General features: G+C 43.6%; 1 protein-coding gene and 1 pseudogene across 2 annotated transcripts in view; one reads left to right on the top strand and one right to left on the bottom strand.

Moving 5' to 3' along the window:
• The window catches only part of CD99L2 (CD99 molecule like 2), an 89,778-nt gene that overhangs the window by 11,375 nt on the left and 59,818 nt on the right, over nucleotides 1-18,585 (top strand). The gene's annotated exons all lie outside the window — the stretch shown is intronic.
• LOC109459201 (eukaryotic translation elongation factor 1 epsilon-1) lies at nucleotides 4,793-5,590 on the bottom strand (annotated as a pseudogene).

Genomic DNA, 18,585 nt, shown 5'->3' with positions numbered 1-18,585 from the left:
GTATTTGTTGTTCATTCATTTTTATTGCTATGCATTATTCCATTGTTTGACTATACCACACGTTTTTTTCTTAAGCCATTCTCTTAGTGATGGACATTTGGCTAGTTTCCAGTTTTTGACTATTTCAAGCAGTGCTGCCGTGAATATTGTTATGCAGTTATGCACAAAATTCTCTTGGGCGCTGGTTATAAAACTGTGTTCTGGGGATCCTTGAAGGGCCCCTGGGATCTTTTCAGGGGGCGTCTAAGAGGTTCAACTGTTTTCATAATAACACTAAGATATTACTTGCCTTTTGCAGCCTTCTCATGAGTGTACAGTGTTGTCCAGAGTTGATGTGACATGTCATATCATTGATCTGATGGCCAATGAAATGTGTGCTTGTGCCTTCTTGTGTTTCAAAAATGTCTCAGTTTTCATTTCTAATGTGATAAATATCAATAGATATAACCCACATAACAAAAGCTCATTGAGATTCTCAGTTTTTGAGTGTATAGAATTCTAATGCCACAAAGTTTGAAAATTGCTGTTGTAGAGTTCTACCTAGGAGTGGAGTTTCTGAGGTATGCAATATTTGTAACTTCAATCTTACCAGGTGATGCCACACTGTATTCCAAAGTGGTTGTACCAGTTTATATTCCTATCAGCAATGCATAAAAGTTTCTTTTGTGCTAAAGCCTCACCAACACTTGGTATTGTCAGACTTAGTATAATTTTAGCTTCCGGTGGGTGTATAGTTTTATTTTCTTATGGTTTCATTTGCAGCTCTCTCATTACTAATGAGGATGAGCATCTTTCTGTATGTTTATTGTCCAATTTGATTTCTTGCATGAATTGCCAGTCTTGGCTCATTTTTCTATTATTCTTTTTCTGGGTTCTTACTCATGATGTTTTACTTCCTCTTGTGCTTGATTAGTTTTGGCTACGTACTGCTCATTGCCCTTGAAATATATAGGACTTCTTGGAAGTCTAGGATAAATGTGGCCTTCTTCCAGAGAAGCTTTGTGTTTGATCTTGTCCAGTGCCTGAGGATGTTATTAGCCTGGGATCATCTAAAACAAGTCCCCAACCTTTCCCCTTGTTTCCCCAGCACCAAGCAGCCTACCTTGCCATCCTCTGGAGGTTGAATTGGGGAGGACCAAGTTCTGAGTCACCCTTATCCCATGGGTATAGCCTTTTGGGGTCCCAGTTTAATGTGGGGACTTTTCTATTGGAGTCCTCAGTTCAGGTGCTCATGGGCCCAGACTTCAGTTCCTTTGCTTGCCTTGGAAGGTTGCTGAAACCGAAGGCCAAGTTTGTCCAGCTTGGCAAATGCCTTCAGGGCTATTGGCTCCTACCTCTCTGGACTTCCTGCTGTCTCTTAGGTTTTTTCATGGTTGTTTTTATACCATCTTGTCAGTTCCTCAATGCTTTTAAGAGGATATTTTTTAAATCAACCATTTTAGTTGTTTTTAATTGGAAGATTGGTCCAAATAATCTATCCTGCCATTACTAGAAACACAAATTGATATATATCTTTATCTTAGGTTTAAGTATGTAACCTTATATTGTGAGTATTTTTTGTGCAATTAAAATTGTTTTGAAGATACGATTTTTGATGGCTAGTGAGGTGGACTCCAGGTCTTTGCTGTTATAAATTATGTTTCAGTAAATGTCTTTGTACATAATAATTGGCTGAGGGTAATGGTACCTAATTACATGGTGGCTGGGAGAGGTGAGAGAAGTTTTGAACCTTAGTGTGTGTTCATGTCAACTGTTGTGACTGTTGTCACATGTGCACATGGGGTGGCTGAGGGGGCATGTGGAGTGGTCCTGCCTGACGGCCTCAGTCTTTTCTGTGGAGAGGAAAACAAGGTCTTGTGCTGAGAGTGCTAGGAGCTGGCTAGAGAGTTAAGGATGGAAGGAGTAATGTCAGTGAGCAAAGAGAACTGATTAAGGAAATGTGGATTGCCAAAATACCCCGAGGCCCTGGCTCGAGTCACACACTCTGAACTGGCAGTTGTGCCAATGCCAGTCAGCGCAGGGATGTGAGACCTGCTACTGCAATGTGGCACCACCTGAGAATGCAGCGAGGCCGGTGGCGGAAGCGCTCAGCATAGTCAGTTTCCCCCAGGAAACTTTAGTTAACTGCTGCTGGTATGCCAGCCACTCTGCTTGGCACTAGGCCGACAGAGATGACTCGGATACTGGCTTTGCTTCAAGGAGCCCTCAGTCTAGTGTGGCTAGAGAGTGGGTTCTTTTCTCAAAGTTGGGGGCTTGTTGGGGGATTGGGCAGAATGTTGTGACAGGGATTGCTGGTGCTGGCTTGAGTCTTTGCGGTGATTGAGCTGGGACTGCACGAGTTGGGAAAGGAGGAAGAGTCAGTGGAAGGCCCCAAGGACAATAGGAAGGGATGGCAAAGGGCTGCCTGGCAGGCTCTGCAGGTCTGCTGGGGCAGCAGGTCAGGCCAGGATTGGGAAGATAGGCGGTCAGAGAGGGAGAGACTTCCAAGGCATTATGGTTTCTTTTCCAGAATGGGGATGGAGTTGATTTTAGCACAGTGAGGTGAGTGAAGGATGTTGGAGATGAAGAAGGACGTGAAGCGGCTGAGGGCAGAATTTGAAGTATACCCAGGCCACAGATGCTCACATAGGCCAGGTTGACTTGGGGTAGAAAGAGAGAAACCAGCCCCTGCCAGGCAGCTTTACCTCATTGCATGACTAGGAGGGCATGTGCTGGAAGTCAGGAAATGATGGCCACAAGGAAAGGGGCTGTAGCCTCAAAAAAAGAGGGAGGGTTCTCTGAGCATGAAATAGGTTGCTGGTGCTGGCGGGGCAATCTTCCCTCTGGAGGAGACACGCAGAAAGTCAAAGGGACTTGCCCATGGTCACAGATGCGACCTTTGTATGTGCTGCCTCTGAACTGCAGAAGCCTTTGTATGTAGCAGGTTGATTTCCTTTCCCCTGCCACGTGTCAGAAAAGTTCCATTTTCATGTACCATACAATTCATCCACTTAAAGAGTACAATTCAGAGGTTTTAGTATATTCAGAGTTGAACAATCATCACTATTGAATTTTGGAACAGTTTTATCACCCCTTTAACCCTTTAGCAGTTCCTTTCCACACACACCTCCCACCCCGGAACAACTCATCTGCTTTTCGTATAAATGGAATCATACAACATGTGGCCTTTCGTGCCTGGCCTCTTTCACTTAGCACGATGTTTTCAAGGTTCAAGCATGTTGTAGCGTGTGTCAGCACTTCACGTCCTTTTATGGCCAAATAGTATCCCATTGCATAGGTATAATACATCTGTCCATTCATCAGTTGATAGACATTTGGGTTGTTTCTACTGTTTTGGCTGCTATGAATAATGCTGCTATGAACATTTATATATAGGCATTTGTGTGGGCTTCACTCTTCGATTCTCTTGGGTGAAATTGCTAGGTCATATGGTAATACTTGAACTTTTTAAGGAACTATCAGGCTGTTTTACAAAGCTACATCATTTTACATCCCACCAGCTGTGTATGAGGATTCTAGTTTCTCCACATTCTTGCCAACACTTCTTTTCTTTCTTCTTTTTTTTTTGGTTTGTTTTTTGATGGGCACCTAGGTTGCTTCCATATTTTGGTTATTGCAAATAGCGCTGTAATGAATACAGGGGTACATATGTCTTTTTGAATTGGTGTTTTGGATTTCTTCGGATAAATACCCTGAAGTGGAATTGCTGGGTCATAAAGTAGTTCTATTTTAAAATTTTTAAGGAAACTCCAAACCATTTCCCATAGTGGCTGTATCAGTTTGTAACCCCACCAACAATGCATGAGGGTTCCCTTTTCTCCACATCCTTGTCAACACTTGTTGTTTATTGATTTACTGATTGTTTTTATTTGCATTTCTCTGATGATAATGACGTTGAGCGCATTTTCATATGTCTACTGGCCATCTGTATGTCTTCTTTGGAGAAATGTCGATTGAGGTCCTCTGCCCATGTTTTAATCAAGTTTTTTTTATGTTTAGTTGTATGAATTACTTACATATTTTGGATATTAGCTTCTTATTGGATGTATCATTGTGAAATACCTTCTCCCATTCAGTAGGTTGTCTCTTTATTTGGTTGATGGTTTCCTTCACTGTGCAAAAGTTTTTCAGTTTGATGTAATCCCATTTGTTTATTTTTGCTTTTGCTTTTGTTACCCTTGTCCAAGGAGACATATCCAAAAAGTTATCACTGTGACCTGTATCAAAGAGTTCACTGTCTATGTTTTCTTCTAGAAGTTTTATGACACAGTGATAGATGATTACTAGACTTATCGTGGTGATCACGTCATTAGGTATATAAATGTCAAATCTGTAGTGTATACCTGAAACGAATATAATACTGTATACCAACTACACTTTAATACATTTTTTTTCAACCACATTCAACCACATTTACTAGTTTACATAAATATTTGAAAACAAATCCATCTGTCTTCCCTTTCAGTATCCTTGGCACATTATGATCTTAATAAACTACTGTACATATCTGTAATGAGGAAATGAATTTTAAAATATGAAAGAGCAGTCAATACATAGCCAAATGGGTTAACCATTAAAAGGACTATTATTTTATTTTATTTTAAGTTAGGCCATTGATTTGCAACTTTTATTAAAATAACTTTCATCTGTAAAACAAGGTAATTTATAACTGGATGATCTTATCTGAAGTTTTGACAGCAGTTGAATTTTTACATTAAAAATTGCAAAATTTCAACTAAAGAGCAAAACATTCAGACACAAGCTTATACTTAAAAACTTCTATCAACTTCAGCAAATAGAGAATGGCTGCTTATCAATTTACGTTAGTCCTCTGGTCCAGAGTATACTTTCCAGCTAAAATATTTTAAATCGCTCTTCTGTGCGGCATGGGTACTTCTAGTGGGAATTAGTATAGAGTCTGTTCTTGATGAAGACAACACTAGCCAGGCACTGCCTGATGCCTGGGTCATGCTGAATGTGACAAAACCAGCGAGAGACATTAAGGTATTTCTCCTTTTCTTGAACTGTCAGGTCAACTATAAAACGATGAAGTCCATAGTATAATAAGATACCTGCTAAGGTGAAGTTTTATCCTGTAAGGTAGACTTTATCTTCAAGATATGAATTAAGATCCTTCAATAGAATGCGGATATCATCTTTATTGGTGTGTCCATCTACTCGAGTTATTCTGTATTTTTTTTTTATTAAATTTATTGGGGTGACAATTGTTAGTAAAATTACATAGATTTCAGGTGTACAATTCTGTAATACATCATCTGTAAATCCCATTGTGTGTTCATCACCCAGAGTCAGTTCTCCTTCCATCACCATATATTTGAGTTACTCTGTATTTTAACCACTGTTGCACTATTGCTTTTTCTTCTGCAGTGCTTCCAAGCAAATATTCTTTGTTGGCTTGCTTGACTAGATGAGCTGCTATAGTCGTCAATCCTATTAGATTTGGACCATTGTTTGTTTGAAGAACTGGAATCTGGCGTTCACCATGAGTGTTGTATTTGTTCCCTTTATTCAGCCCCAGGGACTTCTCCAGCAACGTCAACTCTGCGACTGCCGCCATCTTGTGGCCTCACTTCCCCGCAGGGGTGGAACCGAGCTAATACATTTTTATTTTTTTTTTAAAAAGGAAGGATGAGCCCTCAAGTCAACCTGGACATGGCATTTCTCCCCCAAGCTGGTCTCGCATCCTGTGCTCCCCAGCTTGGTGGGTGGTGTCACCATTCTAGTCCATACACCAAGGGACACATGTAGGTCACCCTCACACTCTTGTCATGCCTGCAGTCATTCTGAACTATCCCTACTGCCCCTCCCCAGTCTGGCCTTCCTCATCTTCTCTGGCCATTCCCTGCCACATACTGTGTTCTAGCCATCCTGATCTCTCCCTCTTCATGGTGCCTCCTTTCTCTCTGAGAATGGCAGGTGGGTTCCTGCACCTTTAAGGCTTGACTCAGAGGGTTTCTTCTGCCCAAGGTCCTCTCTCTATGCTCCCAGAGAATGTCTGTTCACCTTCCTGGACCACTAGCTCAACTGCCACCGGCTCCCTAAATCCTGCCAGGCGGAGCTAGTGACTGCTGCCAAGACGCATAGCACTTGGCACGTGAAGCTGCCATCACCTCATTTATTTAAATGTCTCTGCCACTGGACTGAGGTCAAGAACTCTGTTTTTCTCATCTTTCTCTCCCCCCTAGTCCCTGGTACCTGGTAAGTCTTCAGTGTGTGGTGACTGAATAATCCCGTGCTAACTTTCTGGTTCCATAATCCTATGAAAAGCATTTACTGAAGGATTTCCTTTAAATGAAAGCTACTTGGGTCATTGAAAATAGGATTGGGTTTGCAGAAATTGGAATCACAAGGAGCCCGGTCAGAACACTTCTGCTTTGTTCAAGCAGATCACTCTGGGTTCTGGAAGTACACCCTGTTTCGTGATTGGGCAATCAGTCTCAGAGCCTGGTGAGGGGCCAGGTGTATTTATAGTGAGCAAGACATCTGCCCTCTCTCCCCTCCTCATCACACCCAGGGCATTGCTGACTCCCTGTTATGGAGGCCAGCCCTAGTTTGAGATGGGAGCAAGAGCAGTCAGATTCCAGCCTAGCTCCCTGCAGTCACTGACTTGGATCACTTATACACTGGCTTCCCTGTGAATATATCATCTTGAAATGCAGTTTTCTTTCTTTTTTATGGCTTACAAAAATTGACATAAAGTTGACATACCATAAAATTCATCCTTTTAAAGAGTACAATTCACTGGCATGTAGGACATTCACAAAGTTGTGTGATCATCACTTCTGTCTAGTTGCAAGACATTTTCATCATCCCCACAGGAAAGCTTGTACCCATTAAACAGTCAGTTCACTCTCCCCTCCCCCCAAGCCCTGGCAACCGCTCATCAGCTCTCTGTCTCTCTGCATTGACCTATTCTGCATGTTTCATAGAAATGGAATCATGTAGTATGTGGCCTTTTGTGTCTGTCTGGCTTCTTTCACTCAGCATTGTGTTTTCAAGGCTCATCCAGGTTGGAGCATGTGTCAGAACTTAATTCCTTTTTGTGGCCAAATAATATTTTGTTGCATGGATAAACCAGTCCCACTAGAATTCTGCTTGGTGAAGGCACCACTTGGAGCTGCCTTGTTGGTGTATGTTTCCCAGGGCTGAGATCAGAGCTGGGCACCTCGTCATGCTGATCAGTAGCTATTTGTGGGATGAATGAATAGAGGTTGCTGGTTCCCCCCAGTGTCTGCTGATCCTCTGTGTCTGCTTGTGTTCCTCAGTGGACACCCAGCTGGGATTTCCTCTCCCTGGGCTGGGAGGTGGGCTGCAGTCTGGGAGGATGGAAACACTGCATATTGGGGTTGTGGGTGGTGAGCCAGCTAGTGAGCAGGCTGGGGCTGGCCAGAACGAGCCTCTTCTAGGTCCAAGGCCTGCTTGGGCTGCCAGCTCCTCCTTGCCAGCTTGCTCACTTTCTTTAGAGGGGAGATGTCGAGCTTCTCTGCGGTGAGGAGACAGGGCTGTATAGGAGGCTGAGAGGAGCGCAGGTCTGCATGCAGTTTCTAGGCTCCTCCCCCTCCCCCTTCCCACTGTCTGCCTCCCCCAACACTGACTTGAGAAGGGGGTAAGGGAATCTTCCATTCAGCCTCCACACCTCCTTCGTGCACAGGGGATATGCTCCTGAGTTTGGCTCCTTCCCATATTTTGCCTTGTTACACTTTTTGTTGGAAGCATGTCATATTTAGAAATTAGGGAGAATTGACATCTTTATGATATTGTGTCTTCCTATCCACAACCTAGTTTGTTCAGGTCTGCTTTTGTGTTCTTCACTATTATTTAAATTTTTCTTCACTTCTAGTATAGTTATTAAGTATCTTTATTGAGGTATAATTTACATACTTAGATAGTAGTTAAGTGCTAAGATAGTAAGATTCTTAGCTTGGAATGCATACTGTGTTTCTCCGAAAATAAAACTGGGTCTTATATTAATTTTGGCTCCAAAAGACGCCTTAGGGCTTATGTTCAGGGGATGTCATTCTGAGAAATCATGCTAGGGCTTATTTTCCGGTTAGATCTTAGTTTTGGGGAAACATAGTATCAAGACAGACCATTGTTATGACCCCAGAGAGTTCCCTTACATCACTTTCCAGCCTCCCCCGGCCCCCCAAGCAACCACTGATCTCGTTTTTACACCATAGGATAGTTTTATTTCTTCTAGAATTTCATGGAAAGAAACCCAACCGTGTTTACTTGTGTGTCTGGCTTTTTTCCTGCAGCATGAAGTCTTCATCAATGTTAGAGGACGTATCAGCACTCCCTTTTTTATTGCTCAGCAGTTTTCCATTGTATGGATATATCAGTTTATCCATTCTCCTGTTCACTGACATTTGGGTTTCCGGTTTTGCACAAATCAAGCTACTGTACACCTTTGTAGACAAGGCTATTTGTGGACGTGTCTTCAGTTGTCTTGGATGGAGACCTAGGAGTGGAATTGCTGACTCACAGGATATAAATATGTTTAACTTTTTAAGAGCCTGGTAGAGTGTCCCAAAGTGGTTGTGCCATTTTCCACTCCCACCAGCAGTGTGTGAGCACTCCAGTTCTCCCGCATTTTCTCCAACATTTACTGGCACTCAGCTCCTTTGACTTTGATTTGTCTGTTACTCTGATCTTATCCACCTTTGTTCTTCTGGCACTTCGGATTGCCGATCTCATCCCCACTCCTTCCTGCTCCCGGGGGTTTTCCGAATGTACCCACTCGTGTGCGCCTTTTCAGATGATCTCCCAGGGGTTTTCAGAGACGGGATATAAACGTGCTTGGTCCACCGTCGGGCTCAGGAGGTCAGGGCAGATTTTTAGTTATCTGAGTAGTCTCTAGTGGTATTTCATCTTGAAGGACTCTGTAAAAAAAAACACCACAAAACAAAAAAACCAAACACACAAAGAAAAACACACCAACTGTTCTGTTTTGTCTTCTTTTCTGTATTTGTTTTCAAAGCAGCAAAGAACAAAAATGATGAGTTCTGTTTCCTGCAAACCTTCCTATAAAGGAATATTAACCTTTCAGCCTAAACTTGACTGCATGTCCAAGAATAACTTATTTAAGGGGAAATGCGACTGTGGACATTTTCCGTGATTTTAAAACTTAAAGATCTTTTCATGGGTGGGACTGAATGGAAATACTGTATAAGACAAAGGGTAGAAGGTGAGTGGTGGGAATTGTTTCACTCGGTCCCGGGAATACTCAGCTCCCAGCCTGCATGTCACATGTGCCATTGGTAGGTACCATCACGCCTTGCATTTCTCCCTTTCTCGGGGGTATGTGTGCATAGTCTCACTTGTCACAGCCCCAGGAAAATAACTGTTTGAAGCTTTTTCTTCTGTCTTAGAGCAAAGCTGGCTCTCGCCAGAGGGTTAGGGACTGGGAAGAAGGGGGTGAAGTGGGGTGAGGCAGTGGCTCTGGCTGTCATAGCCCCAGTTAGAGGAGTGTAATAGATGGGGGCTTTCTGGTGGCAGATACGCCTGGGCTGGGGTAGTATGTGACAAGGACATCCATTGTGACCAGGAATTAAAACATGTTTCATAAGCAAAACCTGTAGTTTGGGGGTTTGATGTATTGCTTAGGTTATCTTTTTGAGAATAGAGTATGATACATTTGCAGAGCAGGGTGGAGAAATTTGCGTGGTACTAAACTGCTAAGAAGCAAATCCAAGAAGGCATTGCTACTCCTTTTTTGTTCCTGCCTCTGAAAGTGTGGCTCAAAACCACTATACTCTGTAATTTGTCCACCTGTCTTTGGCTGTCTTTTAGGCTATCAGGGATGCATTATAGAAACATGAACATGCTTTCAGAAAGGAATATTCCTGCCTGGGAGGGAAGCGCAGGGGGCCAGTCCAGGTGGTAGGCCTGCGGAAACGTCTCCTTTCAACAGAACTTCTCGCAGCCAGAGAAGCTGGGGGTGGGGGTGAATAGAATGGGGAAGAAACCTAATTATGCAAATTTTGATCTTAAAGCTTTATTCGTATGTTTCCTGGCAGGCTGTTCTTTAATCTCAAGAACAAGATTGCTCAGAATTACCATATATTCCAGTTAATTGCATTAAAATTATAGCAAAGGTTGTTTTTGCTATAATCAAGAGTGATTTTGATTAATACTTATGAAATCAAATGCCTCGCCAGCGGTGGGAATGAGAACAACCTTCTCAACCATCCCTTCTCTTCTTTCCCTCCCATTTTTACAAAGGCCAAGATACAAATATATTTGAAAGGTTTTTCTCTTTTAAACCTACTTGCTTATATGGAGAGTAAGTTTTAAAGAAAACATTTCAAGAGGGAGTCTGATTATTTTCCTCTGTGTTTAGTGCAAAGCTTATAAAACAGCTCTTTATTGAGGAAGGCAAAGAGAGGACCTCAAGAGAGGTCTAGGCTGGCGACAGTGACGAGCACATGCCACCTTGTGATTGGCTGTCTGTGTGCTGGTAGAGATTCAGGGCACTTGAAAGGGTGTGTTCTATTGGAGTACCTTGGGAAGATCCAGAAGAAACCTGCTGGAGAAGGCATGACAATACACATGAAGAAGACATTAGGATTACAGACAGATATGAGATAAAAAAACAAAATGGCAATTAACTATAGAACAAGGTATGTACAGAAGTGGTTAGTTCAAGGACCAGGGTGGTGGCAGTGGGCATGTAAGAAATGGCTGGACCTGAGATTTTTCAGTTGAATTGACTGCCTTCATGGATAGCTTGGATGTCGGTGGTGAGGGGAAGGAGTCAAGGGTAACATAATGCCCAAATTTCCAGCCTGAGCCACACTACCTGGTGGTTTCCTCTTACTCAGATGGTTATGATTTTGGGGAACCTAATCTGGAGATGGAAAGGAGAATGTTTGCTTTTAGCTCTGCACAGACGCAGCCTGGTGAGCCAGTAAGGGCCTCCGGAGTTATCCCAGGGTGTGGTGACTCTACCTCTCTCAGTTTAGTCACCCCCCAGCAAGGACTTGGATAAGACCCACTTGGCAGAGGTATTCATGAAAGCATCTGGGGCATGATGGGTGATGTAGAACATCTAGCACAGTGCCTAGACCAGCTTCTTCCAGAGCCTTTCAGCCATAGTAGCAAACCTCAGAGGGAAGGCTGCCTAGCTTCCCCATCAGAAGAGAAGTTGGGGGGTGGACTTGGCAAGGATGCGCGGGAACAGTGCTAGGCCAGTGGAATCACCTGCCAGTATGGATGGAATGATACCATTTGAGCATACGTTGTGTGTCAGAGCCCCTTTACTTGGCAAGTACTTCTGCATGTGCTGTCTGCTTTTTATACCCAAATGTATGCTTCGTGAAGAAAGCAGAGCCGGGCCACTCTCCTGACTTAAGAGATGGCGAAAGAGAGGGATAGAGGGGTTAAGGAAGTGCAGAGGGTCACACAGCCCACTGTGTATGAGCTTTGGAGTCAGAGACCCTACCAATACTAAGCACCTACTGTGTGCCAGGTACTGGGCTGCTTCAATAACTCCAGGATGTATAGGGATTGTCCGCTCCAGTAAATCGAAGAGGAAACTGAGTCTTGGGAGTAGCTGTGCTCACAGGAGAGAGACGACGGTGTGGCCTAGGCTAGGACTGGAGACATGACTCAGGAGGTCTCAGCATGAGAAGAAAACCAAGTCACGGTCCTGGGTACATCACCCAGGGAGTGGGGTCAGAAAGGAAGAGAGGGAGGGAGGGGCAAGTGAGAGGGGAAGGAGGAAGAAAGAGGGAAGGGAGGGCGGAAGGAAAGCAGGTAGGGCTAACAACATAGTTTGAGGCTAAGGAAAAGATGTCCACCAGGAGCCAGGGAGGGGATGGCCAGAGAGGTGGAAGGAAAATCAGAAGAAAGAGAAGCCCGTCTCGTGTTCCAGCTTACGTTCCCGAGAATGGTTTTTGGGAGTGGTGCGTGAAGCCAGACTGCAGCAGGTGGTGGAGTGAGGCCTGGAGTTCCCCATAGCTCCTGCCTGGGGGTGGTGAGGAATAGAGAGGGCAGTAGCTGAGGGGCAGCAGGGGCTGGGGAGACTTGGCCATTTCCCAGGCTACGCAGGAAAGGAGCTGGTAGAGGTGGGGGAGGATACCATTACTGGATCCAGTGCCCCTGCACGGGGCAGACACCTCCACATCCAGGATCTCACTTTGGCCTCCCAGTAGCCTTGGGAAGTATAGCAGTTAGTCTCCTAAAGGAGAAAACAGGCTCTGGGAGAGGTGCAAACGTGTCCGAGGTGATGGGGCTAGTAAGCAGCTGAGCTGGGTTTGGATGCACTTGGCCCAGCAGTTTGCCTTTGATCCCGTTCCCAGCAGGCCCTTAGCTGAGGCCTTCAGTCTTATGTCCCTGCAAAGGGGATACATGATTTGCAGATTAGCTCCCGTCCCTTTGGTTGGGCTGCCTTTCCCTTTCTGATCTAGTAGGTGTGGCTGCTGTGAGATTAGCTGTGCCTCTGGTCAGTGTTAGTTACAAAGATGAGGGAAGCTCAGGGCTGGAATCTGGGACCTACCGGGTGATCACAGTAGGAGGTGAGAGCTGCTGGCTCCTTGGCTACTGCAGAGGACCTCTGTGTCAAAGACAGTGCAGCTCCAAAGATGGGTGCCTAGACTGGCAGGTCCATGTGCCTCTTCTGAAGACTACCCCAAGCAAAGCCCCAAAAGCTAGCCTCTAGGTCTGGGTCAGGTTCACTGGCAATGACCTGATATATACAGGAAAACGCTTCCTTAATGCTTCTCAGCTCCCCAGGGAGCTAGTGTAATGCATTACAGGGAACTTCCAAACACTATCATTAATCACCTTGCCCTTTCACTCTCTCTTCCCTGTTCCCAAATCACATCTGTCACTGCATCCTCTTGACTGCCCCTCAGAAATCTACCTCTGTATTCCCAGTTTCATTGCTGAAGTTCACCCATGTCATCATATCTTTTTCTTTTATATATAAGTCACATACCATGTAATTGACCCTTTAAAGTGTACAATTCAGTGGGGTTTTTTTAGTGTATTCATAATGTTGTAGAACTGTCTCCACTGTCTAATTCCGCAATATTTTCATCACCCCAATCAGAACCCCCCCCCCCCAGCCCCTGGCAACCACTAATCTGCTTTCTGTATCAAATCTGCTTTTCTGTTCTGGACATTCCATATGACTGGAATCATACAATATGTGGACTTTGGGGTTCCGCTTCTTTCAGTTAGCTTGTTTTCAAGGTCCATCTCTGTTGTAGCATGTATCAGTACCTCATTCCTTTTCATGACTAAATAACATTTCGTTAGTATGATATCCTGCTAAGTGAAATGAGTCAGACAGAAAGTCAAGAACCACATGACTTCACTCATGTGGGACGTAAAACTGAAAGCAACAAATGAACAAGACAAGCAAAAATTTATAGACACAGACAACAGTTTAGTGGTCACCAGAGAGTAATGGGGGAGGGGTGTGGCAGAAGAGGGTAAAGGGGTCACATATCTGGTGATGGAAGGAGAACTGACTCTGGGTGGTGAGCACACAATGCAGTATATAGATGATATAGAATTGTACACTTGAAACCTATATCATTTTATTAATGGCACCCCAATAAACTTAATAAAATTTTAAAAAGAAAAATAATAGACACAACAAAAAAATTTGAGCGTTCATCTATTGATGTATGGGTCTTTTTACATATTTACATGAATGCTGTCATACTCTATGCATCATTATCCCACTCAGTCATATTATGTTGTTTTTTTTACATTTTATTGGGGAATATTGGGGAACAGTGTGTTTCTCCAGGGCACATCAGCTCCAAGTCGTTGTCCCTCAATCTAGCCGTGGAGGGCACAGCCCAGCTCCACGGTCCCACACAGGAACTGAACCAGCAACATTGTTGTTGAGAGCTCGCGCTCTAACCAACTGAACCATCCAGCAGCCCCAGCCGTATTATATTCTGAGGATCTTTTCATGCAGATCTGTCATTCATATACTCCACTGGTTTATATCCACATTATCACTGAACCTGATCTGATGGAGGGATGTCTCCATTCATAGTCATTTGAGCTGTTTCCAGGTTTTCTGTGCAGCAGTGCTGCAACAGGCATCCTTGTACAGGTCTCCCTGTGCACATGTGCAAGGTGGATGCTGAGAAGTAGACTTGCAAAGTGACAGGATTTGGGTTTCAGATTTTGATACTGCCAAATTGTACCCCCTCCCTCTGGCAGCAGTGTCTCTCTTGTAGTTGTATGTATGTATGTATGTATGTGGGAAATAAGGCAATTTATTGGCTTATGTACCTGAAAAGCCCAGTGCTAGTATCTGGTATACATAGATCAGGCTCTTAAATGATGTCACCTTGACTATCTCTTTCCATCTCACAGTTTTGCTTTTCTCTAAGTGGGCTTTATTCTTTGGCATGTTCTTGGCAAAGCAGCCACAGGTAGCTTAAGATAACAGTTTACCATCTTAGCATGCCCCCAGGAAGAAAGCTTCTCTTTGTCAACAGTTCCAAAAAAGTCCTGGATGTTTTTACCATGTTTCCCTGAAAATAAGACGTACCCCTAAAGGCAGCCCCAGTTAAGATCGTCAGCCAGACGGACGCATTTAGTACTTTATGACGATGTTCCAGAGAAGATGACGTGACTGTATTTGAATAAATGTAGATTGTTGTACATGAAAAAATAGGACATCCCCTGAAAATACGCCCTAATGCGTTTTTTTGGAGCAAAAATTAATATAAGACCCGGTCTTATTTTCAGGGAAACACGGTAATTACTGCTCTTAGTTAGGAGAAACATAGAGGGGAAAAAATCCTATTTCAACTTAACTGCCTGAGGTCAGGGCAGGGCAGGCTCTCCCTCTCTGAGCAAAATCAGAGCTACTGATCGCCAGAAACAAGGCTGGAGATGAGGCCAGGAGTCTGGCTGAATTACCTGTGTAATCTGTGTAGTGGAGGCAAAGTCTAAAATGTCTGCAATAGCTTAGATCCTGCTTGACACAGACACTGCCATGGCCTCTATTCAAAGGAACGAAAGCTCCATAGGAAGCCGCTGAGAGGTAGGATGAAGTAGATCCAGGGACCTGTCTGAACTTAAAAAAAAAACACAAAAAAAACTTTAAGTCACTGGTATTCTAACAGTTATATAAGATGTCAGAGGGGTAGGAGCTTGGGGGAGGGGGTTATCCCTTTGTGAGGGGTGTAAATGTCTATTATGTTGCTTTGTACGCCTGAAACTAAAAAAAAAAAAAAAACTAAAAAAAAAAACTAAAAAAAAACTACCAGCACCAAAAAAATAAATAAATAAAAATTTAGACCAGATTTTGATTTACAGAAAAATTTCAAAGATACTGCATAGAGTTCCCATATGCCCGACACCCAGTTTCTCCTATTAACATCTTACATTTGTCACAATTAGTGAACAACTGTCTATACACTATTAGGAAAGTCCAAGCTTTATTCAGATTTCCTTAGTTTTCCCTACTATCTCTTTTCTGTTCTAAGATCCCATCCCCTACCTGGCATTTTGCATCTGAAAATGAACTGGGCTGAATGGTCAAGAATCCCAAGACTGGAGTTCTGGAATTCAAATCCCAAGTCAACGCTTTTGGGTTCTCCATAGCCTGAATTGTTGATTTCCTAAATTGAGTTCTTAAAAACACTACTATGCAAACTTCAGTATAAGTTTCATCTTCTTTTTTTCTGTTGCTGTTGCATCTGATGGAGTTCAAGGTTACCTAGTGATTCTGTTTCCAAGTACGCACAGGGAGAAGTGTGTTACTGCTGGGGGGGGGGAGAGGTGCCATTTCCTGAGGACCTCATCTGCATTAGCCAGTGTGATGGGCCGAGGTCTTCTTGGCCTTGTTAGTCTTGCTCTCTCAGCTCTCTCCTGTGGAGAATGGAGTTTATCTCACTCCTGGGTACTGGCCCACTGTCACTGCGGCAGCTTGGAAGGCCCCTCTTTCATTTTGTTTTATATTAGTTTCTATTCTCCTTCACCCCCCCATCCGCATTATCTTTCACCTCTCCTCATTAAGCACTTGTTCTTGATATGTGTCATTAAATATGTACATCCCTGTGAAATATGTAGAGTGAATGTGATTTGCATGAATTGTACTGTGGCTGTTTCTTATTGTTCACATTCAATACCATGCTTTCAAGATCTCTCCATGTTGTTACATTGGGTTTGTTTCCTCCAGCTGCCTTAGGGTATGAATATTTCTCTATAAGCGCCCACCATGTTGTACCTTAATGCTCTGCCAGTCATGGACACCCATCCAAGTTGTCTCCAATTCCCCACCCAGCAGTCCATGCCACAGCAAACATCCTCTTCCGTGTACCTGCAAGCCCTGTGCGACACCATCTCTGGGCTATGTGCTCAGGATCGGGGCTGTGGGACTTTTGGTAATTAGGTACCTCCATGCGAATTCACCCAAGTGCTGCCAGGTTGTTTGTACAATGGCTATGCCGGTTCATCCTCCCATTAGCAAAGCCCATGAGTATCCTAAATTCCTACATCCTTTCCAAATCTCAGTTTTATCCATCTTTCTAATTTTTGCCTTCACCATAGGTGTGAAGTATTATCTCATTGTGCTCAGCAGCTCTGATAAAGGATTCACCTCTGTGGTTCCACACATACTGCTTCGTGCATGCATGTGCAAATGCCTTGTTATCGCCTGGCTGGGGAGGAATTCAGTATTCTGGTTGAATGTCCTTTGTCTCCTGTCCTTCTCCTTCCCAAGCTGTGTTCGTCCTACATTTAGAACATTCTCTTAAGCTCACAGTTCCAGGAAGTTTTACTGGATTAACCCTATTTACTCTACTGACTCTTGAATGCTTAGGTCATTACCTAATGTGTGCTGGTATTGGTTTCCTAGGGCTGCTATAACAAAGTACTATAAACTGGATAACTTAAAACAACAAAAATTTATTTTCTCACAGTTCTGGAGGTCCAAAATCAGGATGTTGGTAGAGCTTTGTTCCCTTGCTCCCTCTTAGACACTGGGTAGAATCCTTGTGTCTTCCAGTTTCTGGTGGTGGCTGCAGCCCTTGGCATTCATTGGCTGGCAATTGTATCACTCCAGTCTTTGCCTCTGTCTTCATATGGAGTTCTTCCCTGTGTCTGTGTCCAAATTTCTCTCTTCTTATAAGAATACAAGTCATTGAATTAGGGGCCACACTAATCCAATATGACCACATTTTAATTTGATTATATCTGCAAAGACCCCGTTTCCAAAGAAGGTCAAATTCACATGCTCTGGATGGACATGAATTTTGAGGGACACTCTTCAACCCAGTATAGTACTATAGGCAGATTTCACTATAGTAAATAGAAGTATACCAAAGAAACACCGAAAGAAGAATGTTAGGGGCAGCCAGATGGCTCAGTTGGTGAGAGCATGAGCCAACAGTGTTGCTGGTTCAATTCTCACATGGGCCAATGAGCTGCACCCTCCACAACTAGATTGAAGAGAACGAGCTGCCACTGAGCTTCCGGAGGGGCGGCTGGATGGCTCAGTTGGTTGGAGCGCGAGCTCTCAACAACAAGGTTGCCGGTTCAATTCCCACATGGGATGATGGGCTGCACCCCCTGCAACTAAAGACTGAAAACAGTGACTGGACTTGGAGCTGAGCTGCACCCTCCACAGCTAGATTGAAGGACAACGACTTGGAGCTGATGGGCCCTGGAGAAACACACTGTTCCCCAATATTCCCCAATTGAATAAAAAACAAAATCAACAAGAATGTTCGTATCCTGAACATTCTGGAATGGAGGTCTGGAAGTCCGTGTGGCTGCTTGCTCTTCTTGAGACAATACTGTAGGGTCCATGTGGAAAAATGAGACAGGTACCCACTGAGTTCTCACTTCTTGACTTGCTACCTTTGCCTGATACGTGCTTTGGCCTTCTCACCTGAAAATAGGAGAGTAATCAGCCTACTTTTACCTAAGTATTGTGATAATTCACAAGATTAGCAAATCAGGTTCTTTGTGGATAGAGTTGATCCCCACTGGAAGCCCCTCTATGTTCTGTATTCTGGGTTAGAATGACCGAAAGGTGTTTTTCTCAGATAAATAAGACTCTGGTAGTTAGACCACCATCATTTATCACTTCACCTTGCACCAATACCCTGGAAGTACAATAATTGGAGAAAGCTGCACAAATGACAGAACAATGGTGTAATGTTCACAAATGCCAACTTGTAGCAAAGGTCTAATAATGTACTAGGTGTGAATTATGAACCATAATTAAAGCCCTTGTCAGTCATATTATCCAATTAGAATGTACATAATTGTAAGTAGGACTCTTTTTTTAAAAAAAAAAAAGAATAATTGCTTGTTGAAAGTGTGACATTACAGGTTAGCAGAATAATATCTGGAAAGATATCTAAATGATACTGCAAACCTGTTAAAAACGAAGGTGGGCACTTAGCCTCTTTCCAGCAGATTCAAGCTGTTCTGGTGACTTCTCTGGGGCAGGGAATGCACTGTTCTTGCTATTCCCAGGTCTAGGATGAAGTCGGACTCAGAGTAGACGCTCAGCAAAGGTTTGTTGACAGAACAGAAGAACACGTACACAGAGGTATCAGTCTCCTATTGCTTCTA

Source organism: Rhinolophus sinicus, chromosome X (genome assembly GCF_036562045.2).
Source record: "Rhinolophus sinicus isolate RSC01 chromosome X, ASM3656204v1, whole genome shotgun sequence".
Taxonomy (NCBI): domain Eukaryota; kingdom Metazoa; phylum Chordata; class Mammalia; order Chiroptera; family Rhinolophidae; genus Rhinolophus; species Rhinolophus sinicus.
This window is presented reverse-complemented; position numbering and strand designations above follow the sequence as displayed.